This window comes from Gavia stellata, chromosome 4 (genome assembly GCF_030936135.1).
Source record: "Gavia stellata isolate bGavSte3 chromosome 4, bGavSte3.hap2, whole genome shotgun sequence".
Lineage (NCBI taxonomy): Eukaryota > Metazoa > Chordata > Aves > Gaviiformes > Gaviidae > Gavia > Gavia stellata.
Window position 1 is genome coordinate 16,226,350 of NC_082597.1, and position 17,738 is coordinate 16,244,087.

The 17,738-nt window shown below is 38.2% G+C and overlaps 1 protein-coding gene across 1 annotated transcript in view; it reads right to left on the minus strand.

Moving 5' to 3' along the window:
- Nucleotides 1–17,738, minus strand: part of COG5 (component of oligomeric golgi complex 5) — a 193,878-nt gene that overhangs the window by 73,958 nt on the left and 102,182 nt on the right. The gene's annotated exons all lie outside the window — the stretch shown is intronic.

Consider the following 17,738-nt stretch of genomic DNA (forward strand, 5'->3'; position numbering starts at 1 on the left):
GTAGTTCTTAGTCATCTCTTACAGACACCAAAAGTGAAAAAAGTGAGAAGTTACTCCAGGAAAAGTTGCAACTCAATTTAATGAGCTCAAGCAGGTAAGCATTGAAGGAAACTCAGCCACCTTGGTCACAGCCCAGGCAAAATGGGCTATTGAGCAGAATTAATAATTTACTAAGAATTGCTGGAATCCTTGCTTTGCAGTATCACTCAGCTATTCTAATTGCAGGAAAAATTAACAAAAAACTAAAAGTAGAAATTAAATGCCAATGAAATTCAGCTGCAGTCTAAAAACAGTATTTTATTTCATTTCCAAAAGTCCATGCCTTAAAAAAATTAATTGGTATATCACAACTCCTAAAAACGAACCTACTTAGGGAAGCACGTCTCTGTGTTCATTATCACCCCATCTGTCTTTTACTCTGTTCATCTTTAAAATCTGAGCAATGCATGAAAAGGTCAAATTGGCAATGTAAAGCCAGAGAATACAGACTTCTTTCTAATGATCTTCCAGTTCTTCCCGTTTTGACCTTTGCAGTGTTGGGAGGAATGAGAGGTTAAGATGTTATAATTTTCTGTAGAAGCTAATACTGACATAACTGGACAGACTCTGGAAAAGCACATTTTAAGTTTAAGAGGCAAGAATCCCAAAGCTAAACGTTTAAATATGGTTAGGTTATAATATCTAACTTCTGTCAGCCCATGTTTGGAATACACAACTTCTTTTGGTAGAAGGACTTTCACAGGAAAGGAAAACAGCCATAAAGCACAGCCATAAACCTCATCATGTCCTCAAGTAGGTCAGACTTTTGTTTCTTAGAATAACAAGAAGTAAATAACATGAAGCATTGCACTCTAAAGGTTGAGAGGAAAAAAAAAAGAAACAGCAGCAATAAAATACTAGAAAGCAAAGAAACAAGATTTTTTCAACACAGCTAAATAGCTTGCCAAAACACTTATTCCCTATAATAGTGTAATCAAAGCAACAGATGGCTAAGAGCTAATGGAACAGAAAAGCATCAGGAACTGTTGTAAAGAATTATCTCATGAAACATCAAGCAATATTCCAAAGTTTACCAAGCCTTAGGCTATCAATGTGACAGCAATTTCAAAGAAAGTATCCGGGACCTCTGAGGACAGATCAGCTGGATCAGCCAGCCCATAACAATTACAAATTTTATCCTACAGTGCTATATTTGAGTCTAGAAAGAGTATAAATTCAGAGGAGAAATCATACAAAATGGTAAAAACTCACAGGCAACAAGGTAATGGGGGCATCTGAGCCAAATCAAGCTTCTTAAAATGCTTCTCTCACCTCTTACACAACTTGAGCAATCTCTAAAGCCCTCATCACTAATGAACCAGTTGGCCAGTTAATCTGAAGATGTGGCTTCTCTATTAAAAACACAGGTCTCACTTTCTGACGAAGGTCATAGAAGGCAAGGTTGTAGTACCTCTCTTGTCCTTGTGCAACCTCGACTTGCACCTGCTGGCTCAAGTCCCATTGCTGAAGCACAGAAGTATAAGGACACAAAATCTCATTACTAATTCTGATCTTTGGAAAGCAGCTTGCAACCAGATGTTTTCTCCCACCTCACAATATCATTATGTACATGCTCACTCTGTTAACTGGCAGAAAAAAGCCATTACAAAACAGAAATGTCAGGGTTTACTTTTAACTCAGTCTTAACAATTAAGAATAGGAATTAGCTACTGGAGTATTAGAATATTTTTTTCTCTGTTTACAAAAAAATCCAATTTCAGACAAAATATCCTTTAAACAGTATGCTCCAAATGATTTAAATATCTACCAAAAGCCATGTGTGTTTTCTTCTTCTCTTGCTCATCTTTGTAACAAGATAATAATTACCTGTGCATTGACGATATCTCATTTCTGGAATCTGTGCGCATATTGTCAACAGAATAGTTGCGGTTGGCAGGGACCGCTGGAGACCACCTAATCCATCTCCCTGCTCAAAGGAGGGTCTACCAGAAAAGGCTGCTCAGGGCCTTGCAAGACAGAGATAGGCTAGTTCAAATGAGCCAGAAGACATCCTTCTCCTGCTCCACTTTCCTCTCCTAGTTCCACTTATGGTTCCAGGAAAATGTAACAATGGACTCTTGCAGTCATTTTCATTGAGTTTCACTGAGGCCAGCTTGAAAGAGAGCAAGTGTCTGTATACACACCGACCAACACTTCAGTGCTGCCAGCGTTACCCACCCCTTGATCATAATATCAGTCTTCCAAGCCCGCTTGTAAATTTGTCCACTGGTCAGAAGACTGACTTCTTTCTGTTAGATGCTACATTTAAAGAAATACATTTTCTATTTCTACAGTATTTCTAAAAATAAATGGGTAGTCTCTTTAAAAATAAATGGGTAAAGCTATATTATGCAAAAACTTTACTAGGAAGAAAAAAAATCTGAAGTCATCTAAAGAAAAAAGAAATACTGTGCCTACTTTTGCCTGCAGCTAGCACATGCATTCAGGATCCAGTTCTGCTACTGAAAAAAGTCAGTCCCCACCCCTCACTTCAGTTATCTGCCAGTAATGCATTTTGAAACCTTCACACAAGTAGGAGCTTATTGGGGGCGATACCTGCAGAAGGAATGAAGGGAGATAAAAGAGAAGAATAAGCAGTTAAGTGCATAACTTGTTCCACACAGAGGACATTATTCATCACCTAGGAACTGCAGCATTTTGACACAAGGTTTATCCTTTCTAATTCAACATACTGTTCAGTTCTGTATGCCATTTCGAGCTAACCCAAAGCTTTAAATCTTTTGTTACCATAAGAACACCTCCAAACATACAATAATGCAGAATTTCATGTGGCACTGAGTAGCAGATCAAGAACACAATGAAACACTCATTTTTCAGAGAAGATTAAGACAAAGAGAAGATTATTAACCTGAGAAAAAGGCAAAACGAATTATATTATCTTATTTAGATGAGTATCATGGCTAGTCAATCATATTTTTCACTGTGCTTTATGCAGATGTGGCTTGTTAATGCTTTATGTGTTTTTCTTGGATCACTTAATTGCATTATTTCAGAACCTGTTAACAATCAACAGTCAACAGTACAAACCACAAATAGAATTACAGTCTGGGAAAGGCATTTAACAATAACATACTATCTTATCTGGAGAGAAAGAACCTCAGTGTAGCCTTAGTTTTGAAGAGAGACAGATACACGAAAGTACCAATTAAAAAGACTGGGATGGATTATACAGAGACCCAGCCAAAGCCAGGGTCAGTCTCTGCTCAGTTGCATCCCTGGAATCCTAGTAGAATTTCATACACACCGTTTATCTTTGAGTATTTAAACCAAATCAGAAATAATTTTAATCAATTTGGTATAAAACACTCAAATGGACAAGGACTTTGGAAGAAGACTACCTTATTTCAGTTTTGATTACACTCATTCTATAAAGACTAGACCCATGTAATTAAAGCATTGCAATGTCTGACAAAGAAAAACCTGTATGGTTCTCATTCTAATCTTACCTCAACTATTTTCAACAAGATCTAATTTTAGCCTGCCTTTCTTGATCTGTAGCAAGGCAAATACCACTTCCTTATTTCACAGCTCCACCTTATCCATCTCCCATTCCATCCTCCAGCCCTTCTGTAGTCTTGTTCTTGTAACAGCTCCTTCCATTCATATCTTTCTCTTTGGAGCTACCTTCAACTCCTAAACTTAGTTTTCAGTTTCCGTATTGACACATACTGTCCTCAGTCTCCTCCATTCTCCCCCTACATCTTCTTTTATTTACAAAGCCTTTTGCAGTTGAGCTGTTCATAGCAGTGGCCCATGCCCCTCTGCATATAAATGGATGAATCAATTATCATATTTGCATTAATTATCTTAAAAGCATTAGAACCAGATACCTTCTTGCCCTTATAGGTACTAGCTAGTCTTAGTGCAGTTTTAGTTCTGTAGTGTGGTCAGAGCTGTCCAAGACATAATGGTTGACATGTTTCCAGTCCAGAGAAACCACCTAAACAGATGGACAACCAGAACACAGTAGCAGACTATGCAGCAGCCTCTAATTTAAAATAATTTCTGTCTGCAAAGAAAGCTGAACTCAATGTTATTAAACATTCCTGTGTTTTCATGACGGATATTCTATGACGAATAATTTTTTAGTAATCACAAATGACATTTACTAATTGGTATGAAACCAAACTAAGTGTTTCATATTTCAAAATACCTAGTCTCAATGGCAAGATCTAACAGGCAAGGTGGTTTCTGATAGCTTTCTAAGGTGTTCTGACTTTTGTTTTTCTAACACACACAATGCATAGCTACTAATTCCTTAGAATTTATTTAATATCTACAATTTTTGGACCAGTAAAGCTATCCATATTCTTCAGAAAGCATTATCGAGCTCCAAGTTAATAGGTATTTAAAACATCCTCTACAATGGAAGATTAAGTTTTAACATTTTGTTGGCAACTCACCAAATTAATCAAGATGAACCTTCAAAGAAAAGGACAAGGAGTGAATTTAAAAATTATCCAGCTGATTCTCATACAAAATTGTCACTAAACAGAATACAAAGATTTTGGCAAACAGGTAAGTGATGATTCACAGCAGAATGAAGGGATATAAAACATTAATGACTTCTCAATTTTCACCTACTACTTTACCATAAAAGACAGTTATGTAAAAATATTGTTCAGTTCAGATGTATTTTCAGGAATACCCATTTATAGAAACTATTTATAAACCACTTTCTTGCACTACCATAAAAACAGGAACAGAAATGATGGGATTAGCAGGGCCACAGTTTAATAAATCCTTACAAATAAACACCGGAAAGTGCAGGCTATTTGTTGTGCTGCACTGAAAAGTGCAGTAAAGTACTTGCAAATACTCCATTATCCAGTCACAGATTTTTGGTCTAATTCCGCATTTATGAGTCACAAACACCTACAGGAAAAAAAAATGGAAGAAAAAACCCAGACACATAATCTGTCAACCCACTTTGACTAACCATTTACACAGGCTAGGAGCAGTGAAGAATTTTACTTTTACAAAAATACTGTGTCACAGTTGGACATCAATTGCATTAAGCTTCCTGAATTACCTCTATATAGGTCGAGTGCACAACTGCAAAGTGATATAAAGCTTTCTATATCACACCTGAAAGCAGACAAATTCTGCACAATCCCATAATCTGTTTCTAATTCAGTATACATGTTTTAATAAATGTACACAGACCCATCAAAAGCTGAAAGATCAGTCTCTCACAGGACAAAAGAGACTATCACCATGTCTATTATTTTCAAGGCTTTATAACTCAGCAGTAAAAAATTAAAGTCAAAATGTGAAAATAAAACCTTTGTTAATTTTAAAAGAAAGCCTCTCTTCTACGTTTACACAGTAAAAAAGATTCATCTAGTACTTTAAAATTATCTCTCCACCAAAAAGTCTTTTTGTTCTTTTTTTTCTTAATAATCCTTTAAGAAAAGCAGTATTTTTTAAATTTAAAAAACAAAATCTCCTTTATGTATCCTCTATTTACTAGATATTGCTTTCCAATACTTTTAGTAGCAACAAACATTACAAAATATGCCCAGGAACTTAAGTCACTGCAGGGAGGTTAAATACTTTGGTATTTGAATTCATTGCACTTTTTTGGAATATCCCCAGGTAGTGCCATTGGACATTGTATTTCAGTGATTAATCACTAGCATTCCAAACATTTATTTTAATTCAAAAACATTCATGTTCATATATATATATATGTATCTACACTATTATGCATCAGCATACTTCTGAAACAACTAGCATGTTTTAAAAGGTACTGCGAATGTAACAGGAGACCAAAGTGAATCTAACAATCATAATATTACTAGCAGTACCACATTCATGTTGTTTTTTATCTTCTGCGTGGTCTACTAATAACAACAAAATGCCTTTGATGGTGTTTTCTTTAGCAAGGGCACAGAGAACAAATATCAAGTGACTTGGGATGTAATACACATTCACATTGTGCTTCGCATTTTCCACCTGGAAAATACGGACAATCATCCACAACTGAAATGTATGCTAAAGGTACATTTATTTAATTACTGCTGTATGCACCACCAGTAACTTCTTTTCAGGACTGTGAATAATTCCTTCAAAGAAGGGAGGCATCTGCCCGTGTTTTCTTTAAAAAAAAAAAGAAAAAAAACAACAGTTGGAAACACTTACAAGCTAGATTTTACAGCAAATGTGTCTAATCAACCATAAAGGACAATATTGCTAGCACAGCGTTGTAACAGATTAAATAACTGGGCAATTTTAGGTCCCAGATAACAAGTACATTGCAGGGCATATAATTGCAAGGCCGAGCCCAGAAATGCATTTTCCCCCAGTGAAAAGAAAGAATATGTATTTTCTCCTCAACACCTCTCTATACACTTCCTTCCTCTCCAACTCTGCCTCTAGAGGAGACACTTGAATCTAACAAATACTTTGACTTTTTAAACAGCTGCAGATTCACTTTAATTTGAAACTGTTGTCGTGACAGGTTTCCATAGTACTTCCCTGCAGTAATCACTGCTTCTGCCTTCTCTATTTCTATTTTAAAAAATAACTTTGAGTAGCAAAAAAAAGGGAGATTAAAAAAAGGGGGAAAAAAAACCCTCTACCTAAATTGTCTCTGCATTATAGCCAGAACAGCAGCAGAAAGGAAGCAATATTGAAAGATGCTGTTTGCTGTCCCTTCCCTCTTTGCAGGTTTAAGTCACCAGAGTATGGGCAAGCTTATTTTAAAAATCAGTTTCCACCGTGTGAATTCTTGGGTAAGACGTAATAGCAGCGCAGTTAATTAACAGTCTGTGAAACAGCAGTTCTTTCAGTGGTTTAAGTCTGCTTTTAAGTTATAGGGAAAAAAAACAATCCATTGACTAGAGTTCAGACTCAGCAGTTCAAGATTTGACTTTCAGCAAGTCACTAAGGCCTAAATTCACAAAATGAGCCGAGCCCAGAACTTCCCAGGTACACTGTCCAAACTGAACTACAACTATTCTTCCCTTTGACCCATGAATATCACATCCCTTGGGTCTATACCATCTTTATCAAGTAGATCCAACCTCTAAGCACAAATGTAAATTTATTGCACAAGTAAATGATAAGCTTGTAAAAGATCGTAGAATGGTTTGGGTTGGAAGGGGCCTTAAAGATCATCTAGTTCCAACCCCACTGCCATGGGCAGGGACACCTTCCACTAGACCACCAAAGCCCTGTCCAACCTGGCCTTGAAGGGGCATCCACAACTTCTCTGGGCAACCTGTTCCAGTGCCTCACCACCCTCATGCTGAAGAATTTCTTCCTAATATCTAAATCTACCCTCTTTCAGCTTAAAGCCATTACCCCTTGTCCTATCACTACATGCCCTTGCAAAAAGTCCCTCTCCAGCTTTCTTGTAGGCCCTTTCAGGTACTGGAAGGCTGCTAGAAGGTCTCCCCGGAGCCTTCTCTTCTCCAGGCTGAACAACCCCAACTCTCTCAGCCTGTCCTCATAGGAGAGGTGCTCCAGCCCTCTGAGCATCTTCATGGCCCTCCTCTGGACTCGCTCCACAGGTCCACGTCCTTCTTATGTTGGGGGCCCCAGAGCTGGACACAGTACTCCAGGTGGGGTCTCACGAGAGTGGAGTAGAGGGGGAGAATCACCTCCCTTGACCTGCTGGTCAGGCTTCTTTTGATGCAGCCCAGGATACGGTTGGTTTTCTGGGCTGCAAGCGCATATTGCCAGATCATGTTGAGATTCTCATCAACCAACATCTCCAAGTCCTTCTCCTTAGGGCTGCTCTCAGTCCTTCTATGGACATGCCTTAGTGCCAAGCCCTTTGGCAGCCACAGCAGTGTGTGACCACCCCAGCCCTGCCGGGTGCTTGAGGGCAGGTCACTCCCTCCCAAATGAGACACAGGGCAAAGCCCTTCAGGCTTAGGATGAGCCTGGCCCTCGTTCCCACTTCCTGACGAAGTGCTTTAACACTTCCTCACCAGAACCTTCATTTTTTTCGTCACTTGTGTAGTTAAACAAGCAGTCACCCATGCCTAGAAGGAAGCCCCAGGTATTTATGCTCAGGAAAGGCAGCGGCTGGTGAATCCCATCAAAACCACCCCTAGAAGAGCTGCAAATGTGTGCCGAGGTTCAGTTTTTATATTCTGACATTCTCTGCTGCAAATCTCATTCTTAGGTACTTAATTCACTGAGTGCAGAACCTAGATGACTAAAACGGCATTGCGAACCCCACTCTTGTAGCCCCACACCACACTCCCCGCTGCCACAAACCTTACTGTGTGTGGCAAGACCTAGGAGCATTACAAATCTGGTCCATGATCTCTCTCTCTCTGGGCCTCTGTTCTTTACCTGCAAACCAGAGATGTTGGTACTTCACCTCTGTCACAAAGGCGCTGCAGGGATAACAGCAACAGGAACCGTAAGGAATTCTGGTAATGCGGATTATAGAGTTATTTAATGTAGAGGGACAGATCAAACTCAGGTAAACTTTTACCGAAAACACCAACCCTCCAGGTCAGAACAGAATATATCAAATACAAGGCAACAGCGACAGCATTTTTGCTACGCACACCTGGAAACAATGTGCAGTAAATATAAGACTTGGCACAGAGAATTTCTGGAAGATCCCAGAATCACAGAATCACTAAGGTTGGAAAAGACCTGTAAGATCATCAAGTCTAACCATCAACCAACACCACCATGCCCACTAAACCATGTCCCACAATGCCACATCTACACGTTCCTTGAACACCTCCAGTGATGGTAACTCCACCACTTCTCTGGGCAGCTTGTTCCAGTATTGCATAAAGGTTTCTCAGTCTTAGTAGTTGCTTTCCTTCTGCTTGAAACTTGGGTAATGTACATGATCAAAAGAGATGTTTATTGAGATGTTATTGATTTATCATGAATACAAAGAACTAATGTGATGAAATGTTGCAACTTAGTACTATCTCTGAATGAACTGATCCATTAAAACACATGCATACATTTGTAACAGCTCGTACAAGGACTAAACAATACGTGACAGTTGTCCGTATCAGCTAAACATTGTATTTTTCTGGTTATATACCAGTAAATAAAGCCACATGGACTGACAAAAAGATATTAAAAGATACATACGACTATGCACAATGTCTTTTTTAGACACTAGATGAGTTTGTAAGACTTCATTTGATGTCAGATAATGACTTTTTGAGAAAATGAAATTAATATTTCATCTCTTACATGGTACACACATAATTTAGTACCTCTAACTACCAAGATAAATGTAAAAAAGTAGTCTTACTCTGGTCAGACAGACATCCTGAATAGAGATCAAAATCATGCACTGTTGCCAAAATGTCTGATGATTGAAATCCACTGAATTATTTTCTTTTTAATAGAAGTCTAGAGGAATTCCCAGAAACAGATCATCACAGAATCACAGAATCACTAAGGTTGGAAAAGACCTGTAAGATCATCAAGTCCAACCATTACAAAAAAAAAAAAAAAAAAACCAAAAACCAAACACAAAACACAAAACAAACACACCACACAAACAAACAAACAAAAAAACCCACACCACACACCACCATGCCCATCAAGCCACGTCCCACAATGCTACGTCCACACAGTCCTTGAATACCTCCAGGGAGGGTGACTCCACCACCTCCCTGGACAGCCTGTTCCAGTGTGTTACCACTCTCTCAGTGAAGAACTTTTTCCTAATATCCAGCCTGAACCTCCCCTGGCGCAACTTGAGGCCATTTCCTCTTGTCCTGTCACTCATCACTTGGGAGAAGAGACCAACACCCACCTCTCTGCAACCCCCTTTCAGGTAATTGTGGAGAGCGATAAGGTCTCCCCTCAGCCTCCTCTTCTCCAGACTGAACAACCCCAGCTCCCTCAGCCGCTCCTCATAAGACTTGTGCTCCAGACCCCTCACCAGCTTGTAATACTGTCCTTTATCTATGATCAAGTGGATCATGTGTGTATGTCATACACATTCTTAATAATGCTGTCACACGCTAAACAAGTTAAGACCAAAACCGTACAATTCCAGTTTCAACATAATGACACTATCGCCAGTGGACGAAAAGTACAGTTGATAGAAGGGAGAGATCTGGGGAACTGACAACTGAAGGAAATTGTCTACTGTCCTCTTCAGCTTATTAATATAGTATGATACTGTGTTACTGCAAGTGTTAAGTTCTGCAGTGCACAGACATTTTTATGTATAAATTTACATTGTGCCTTACTGCTAAAGTTCTGCAGCTCCACCCAGCCTACAGAAGTACTGTATCCATCTTCACTGATTTCCAGTATTACTCATATTTTCAGTAAACAATCCCTGGCATAGAAATTGAAAACCTATTAGGTTATATGTGTTAACTACCTTACACAAAAATGATCTACCCATAATGTATATTTAAATTCCTAAGATGTGAGCTACAGTCTACCCTTTCTTTACATGATTCTATTATCTCTACATCTGCACACAAGCTTTTCAACAGAATCTTATGTTAAGCGAGTCAGTGGGTGTGGTGAGTACAGCACAAATATTTTGAGAGAAATTCTTGACTGGATCCCTTCAAATTCTTTGTACTATCTTAGAAGAACATCACCCCTCAAAAGGCCAATGGAGTTTCTCTTTGATTATTTCTAACAATGTGTGCAGAGCGTTCCTTAGATATGCACAGAGCCCCAGCAAACCACAAACATATGAAATGTATTTCAACCTCATGCTCTAATTTAAAAGCTTTAGTAAATACCAACTGACAGTTTAAATAGCCAGATTTACATAAGTTTCTGAAGGACTAGCATTACTGAAACATATACTTTTACTTGGGAAAATAAGTTATTCAAGTTTGGATCTTTACAGCACTTGTCAATGGAGTGTCCTTTTCTCAGACACCATTCTGTTTCCAAGAGCGTAAATTCTTCCCTGCTCTACTTAACAAACACTCTACATAATGCCCATTTCATCAGTGTGACCAGCAATTATTTTAACATTTTTGTTTTCTTAATTTAAAACCTGACATGTTTTTTCTTCAGAATTTTTCATTTATTAGTTCTTTTTAAAATTTTCTTCATCTTCTATCCTACACAAATGTTACCTTGATTTCTCTTGTGTTTTGCTTATCACAGCCAGCCACTGATGACCTTGCAGGTAAGAGGGCTCCTGGTAACTGTTACGTAAAAAAGTCATCATTCAGATTCTTAGCATTCTGACAAACCACAATGATTCCCTCTTTTTCCACCTTCAAAGCATGCTGCTGGCCTACGAACATGAGAAAGCAAACTGCTAGTATCGAATGTCCTTGCACCCGTGTCATGTAGTGTGTCAACACATTCACAAACTTCTCAATGTGTGAAACACAGTATTGAATTGTCAATAAGGTGATTTACTTTGTTTACAGTAGCAATTTTCTCTTAATGAAACTTCAAATCCATTAAAAATGTGAGTGTCATGTTGAACGTAAGTTATAAAGCAACTGCGGAGATGTCCCACCTTTCTGGCTGCGTGGGCCACTTGCCTTTGTGCAGGAGAGGAGCATAGGCCATGTTCCCTACTCTATGAGAAGATTACAGCACATATGCTAGTAGCGTTGTGTGTATGTCAGAGAGATGACACTTGCTGGAGAATTGGCGCTCATGTACATTCATGTGAGCTATCTCGTACATGTGCATCCACTGCAATCAGGGTGCTGGATGATCCGTTCAGGTATCAGTTCCAGGACACCATGTCATCTGAGTTTTCCAAGAAGCTACTAAATTTACCACAAAGATTGGAAAGATCTTAGAAAGTAGTTCAAGTTTACTCTCCTTCTCTAAAACAACTGTATCTACAGCTAAAAATACAAACATGTAGCAGAAATTTAGCCAAACTATTATTTCTAAGTCTAGCTTTCATTGCTCTCCACTTGACTTTCTCTCAGGATAGTCCACATCCTTCTTGAGGAGTTGAATTCACTACTAGAACCCACAGGGCTGAGTAGAGCGCAAGGGTTGCTCCACATGAGGAGAGCACATGGATAATTCCATGTTTAACAACCTATACATCTGTTTACACCTCCCAGTACAGTATTTTCCTCCTTTGTATCTGTTTGACATGGCTGACATTCAGCCTGTAAGCCACTATAATATCAAAATCCCCTTCTGCAGGCCTACTGTCCACACAGCTCTTTCTACTATATGCCCATGCTTTTCTTTTTCCTTTTTCTTCATGCATTACCTTACACTTGTTCTTTTTCAACAGCATCCTATTTTTTCAAATCAATTTTTCAAGATCATTCTGAATTCCAACTCTGTCCTTACAAGACCTCTTAATCCTTCTTAGACAGGTGCAGTCTGTAAATTTAATAAGTATATTCTGTATTCCGTTGTCCAGATCATTAATGCAAGCAGTGAATAGTGCTAGCCCTGGGGCAAATCCCTGCAGAAACTCACTTGATACATTCTTCCATTTTAGAAGTGAATCAACACTGTATGGCTTTCCAAACTGTTCTGCATTGATCTTGTAGCAGTTTTATCTAGATTATCCTTCCTCAGTTTGAATTTGAAAATGCCACAGGTAAAAGTATTAAAGGCAAAATATCAGACCCCACTTTTTACACCTTCATCCACCAAACTGATCACCCTTCAACAGAATGAAACTAAGCTGGTTTGACAGGAGTCGTTCTTGAGAAATCTGTGCTGATCATGAAGTTGACTCAGCACACACACTGTTATCAGGCATGTCTGGGACATCACAAAGTGTGTGTGAGTGTGTGTGTGTGTGGCTGCGTTCATGCATGCAACATGATTAAAAAGCCTGTGCATAGTGATGTGTCAGGGAAGCACTAAAGACCATCATAAAAGATGCTAGCCGTGAGGAAGCAGCTATCATCATCACACGTCCCAGCATGCAGTGAGTTCTCAGAAGCAGATATCAGATTGGGTCAATTGTCCTGAGGGGCTACACGTGGCCCGCAGACTAAAGGTTCACTGCTCGTACAGTACATCATCTCTGGCACATACATCAGCTGCTTAAAATCCATAACCTAAAGAACTACGTTGAGGTGGAATAATCTGTGAAAGGAGAACATTCTCTTCTGATCACCTCATGGAATTGTCAGAGAAGTATTTCTCTTTTCCAGGAGAGAGTAAGTTACATATCTTCTTCCAGCATCCAATCCCTTCTTTGAAAGTCGAACTAGAGACCCTCTAAAATTTGTCCCTTTAAAGATTAAATGTAGTAGCTGAAAAGTTCTAGAAACAAAGGTTAAATCTTTGAGCTATCCGTCAGTACCCTAGTCTTTTTCTTGTATCACGTATTCCTGATACCATTTTTAAATGGTATCTAATGTATTTTAACACAGCTGTTAGAAGGAAAATTAAAATTCAGTCAATACATTTAGGAGGCCAAAAGATTTATTTGTTACCTCAGAAAGGCATTTGATTTCAGAAACATAAAATATTAACACAGCAACATGACTGGGAATGCTAAGAGAAGTATTTAAAAGATTTGTTACCCTCCAAGATGTGTTCCAAAAGCACTAACTCCCGATTATCCTAACATCTAATTGCTGACATTCGCCAGCAACATGACTGTTTAGTGGTAAAGGAACACTCCACTATCTGTTTCATCAATATGTTTAGTTTTGGACTTCTGTCACCCATCACCTAATACCCATATGGCTGCTAATAACCTCCAGTTTTCAGTCTTTCATCTTTGACTGCTTTAATTGATCTCGATTATTCTGAGGAAGATGATTTGCACAGTGAAAATGTAGCAGAATGCAAGAATGCCCACAGTAATAAATGAAAACTGGGCAATCAATCTCATGTAGGAAGAAGCTGAGGTCTTTCTTTCAGAGTGATAGTCTGGTCAGAAAAGTCAGCTGCTGCTAAGCCAGTACCTCCTCCAGCTGACAATCCTGAAAACCCTGCCATTGCATGTCCATCCTCAACAACACAGGTCTTGTCCCTGTGTATTTGAAGTACCCACACCCATCTGCACCCTATTACATTGACTCTAACAGGGGAAATTACTTTGCTATCTGCCGAAACACTAGCATTGCATTTTTCAGGAGTACGTCCTCAATGGACAGTGGGTATGCCTATATTACAATAAGCTTCCATTACTGACAGCAAGGAACAAACGATGAACATTTTCTGCCTTAAAAAACCCAACAACCTAACAGATAAATTAATGGAGAGGTTAGTTAATTTTTTTTTTTTAATTCTTTAAATCAAATTGCATCTCTTCTACAAAAATGTCCTTTAGCTCTTGGAGATTATATGCACAGTTGCAGGAATTCTTGAGTCATATAAGTCATGCTCCCCTTTCACCTTAAAATCTACAGTAACTCATAATTCACAGTCCTTCTTAAACAAAACTGTTATAGAGACATATGTTTTCATTAGTAAGGGTGGAGACAACCTTAATCTGAAGGAACAGTGGAAGTCATGATTACATCACGAAGTTGGAGCAGGAAGGCACACACATGCTACATTATTCAATGTTAATTTGGTGTGAAGACTACAGATCCCTTCACATCAGCAATATGGTGTGCCAAAGCTTATTACTTCTAGAGAACTTATTTTAGTAATTCCTCACAATGTCCATACCTGGCCCTAGATATAGTATGGGAACCTGAACAGATTTTTTCTCTCCACATGCCTTTTCAAAAAATTTTGTCCATACATTTTCAAATAAAGCTATACAGTATTTAAAAATACAATTAAATCAAAACACCCTGTACAATATAGTATTTAAATGTCTTTAAAGTCAGTAGCATTTGTTCTCCACAGATATAAACTAATTCCTATCAAACTCAATTATAGCTGATGTCAAGAAAATTCCTCCTCTAGTAAAATGCAACAAGAAAAAACATACATTTCCCATAAGTTCTGGGGGTTTTTCCCCCTCTTCCCTCCACGGCAACTGTCTCAAATACTTTGTCTTCACAAGGTGTTTAGAGAAAGGAAACCCAGGGCATATACATGACCATTCATTTCTCTGCCTCTCATAGCTTATCTCGGATTCAGATGAATCAGATATAAGCTAAAAATATTGGTTATCATGGAAAAAAAAAATACATAATACAGTCTTTCATGTTTTAACATTTCAGAGTAAAAGCCTGAAATAGTATTCCACCCACACTCAAAAAATTGAAGATATGCAAAAATTCCCATGTGCAACTTTATTATCTATTATTGAAGTGGGAAAATGACAACGTTGGCAAAATTTTGCCATTTTTGGTAATACAGGAGGAAAGCAAATGAATTGGCTTCAGTCCTGAATCTTCTACTGAACAGCTGGGAAGGAGGAGGCAAACAGCAGCATCCCAAAAGCCAAAATGAAAAAGATGAGCCACGGATTGAAAAAAGGTAAAAAGAGTGCCCAACTCTCTTGGGCTTGATACAAAAAGGGCAAAACAAAGAAAAAATAAATGTAATTTATGTACTAATTCTGATGAGACATTGCTTGTCATTATGAGGCTGGATTAACACAAATAACATAAAGCCTTATCACAAAATTAAATAAAAGCTATGTGCCTTAATCCTTAGAGATCAAAATTGGCATTTTTTCCACTGAAAAGCCTAACATAACCATGCACTATAAACATAGACTATATTCAGCTTTACCTTCAGCTATTTTTGACACCTTCCTTGCCTTCTCTCTCCCCTAGCTTATTTTTACTAATAGTCAACTAACCGGACAATACAACTTCTAATTATTCCAGAGAAAATTAAAGGTAAGTGAAAATACGAAGTTACTTTTTAAACTTTCTAGTCTTTACTTACCAAGAAACATTTCTTGAAAAGGTAATAGATTCTAAAGAGAGTGCATTATGAAATACTTCTGAAGGCCATGTAAAAAGCATGTTTCCTGAGAAAGTCTACAGGGTGGGAAGGATCAAAATGTGAAAAACAGTAATATGGTTATAATGGATCTTTTTAGTTTTCAAACTTAAGATCCCCTGCCTGCAGCAGATCAGAAAAAATATTCTTCTCCAACTCACAACTGGCTTCACAGATTCTTACCAAACATCAGATAGATGCCAAGGGAAAAGGATCAGGTATATCTTCCTCTTCAAGCCATAGAGAATGCTCTAATGGCTGGCAAACTATTCCCTGGACAGGAGTATTTCTCAAAGATCAACAGCATTAATCTTTGTAGGATTTCACCTTACTCTTCCTCTAGACTGCTTGCAAGGGCATATTTCACCCTGCCAGTTCCCTGCCATACAGATATCTGGATCATGATCCTGATTGTGGCACATCTCTTGAGGCTAAAATGCTCTAGCTGAAATAAAGTCAAGTTGCAGAGGTCAGCTAAAGTGATTTAACAGTCTCTCCTGACTCGGATCTTTCACTGTCATATAATAAACTGATCCATTTGAACTGTTCTATTAGTACTGATTATTGGAAATTAAGTGCAAATCAAACAATTTTGATCTAGTATCAGACTAACTGAGACAAGTTTTGAATATATTTAAAACACAAGAGGTTTACTGAAAAGCAGCTATCAACAATTATATACCACCAAAACGCAGTCTGAAGCATGGAATACATTCAGTCAACAGGCTGTGAGAGGGTCAATACAGGGAGGACTGCTCTACAAGCCATACAAAACATACATACAGTTTAACTTTTGAAGTTGTAAGAAGATTAATAAGGAGATAAAGGCTTCTTAGTTACAAAAACACTACACCCCTCTAACCTCTAGCTTACAGAAGTCAGTAACACACTGTAATCATGCTATCATCTCTAATCACCCACAGCTTCCTAGCCATCCCAGGTACACTTCTGACCCTCCTGATAGATTCTAGATCCAGATTTTGATTTACAAATGGGTATCTCTCCTACAGGCCTTCTATCTATTGACTAAGCCTGGAGAAAAAAACCTTACAACATCTTTCACATTCTCAGGACAGCCACAGAAGCAGTGGCTCTGTGGTTTGCAATAGAATTATGAGATGCTTGTTTGCTCCAAATGGACAGTTGCCACTTATGAAGGCTTTATATATTTTGCTCATTCTTTACCCATCTGATCCTTAGCATTCTTCCAGACATTGATATTAAGTTCTAAATTATCAGCTCATTTATCATCGATCAGAACAAAGATTCACTGATTATAGTAATTCAGGCTTATTTTCTTTTCTGAATTAAATCCTGGTTCATGATCCTCTTCCCTGAAGAGGGATCTGTTAACAAAATATACTAAGTACTTGACCTTTGTGTTCACCCCTGTGATTTAAAAAGGAGTGACACAGAAAAAGAAAGAAAAGGTTTTATTTTGAAAAGATGAAGTGCACAATCTGCACTCTGCACTGTATTCCAAAAATGTACCATTCTTCAACGACAAGCTATAATTTCTTAATTTTTTGGCAAACTTAAGACAAACTATGGCAAGGATTCCTATGATCTGATGTCAGCAAAGAAAAAAACCCTCCACTTGCATTACTGACTTGTCCTATTTCTCTAGGAAGGTGATGAATCCTTGTTCACTCTCCTTGTTTGCTGACAGAGCACATAAGGCAGCATTGCAGAAATTATGGTTTCTTATTGATAATTTGAACTTTGCTTGTTGAATCATTACATCAGGGAAAATGCTTGTGTCTGTCTACATACAAAAATCTCAAGGACAATATAAACATTCTTTAACCTTCTAAGGGATCAAAGGATGATTTGATAGTGTAAGAATAAATCCTAAAATACTTCGGCTTCTTCTCCAGGCCTAAGTGTTG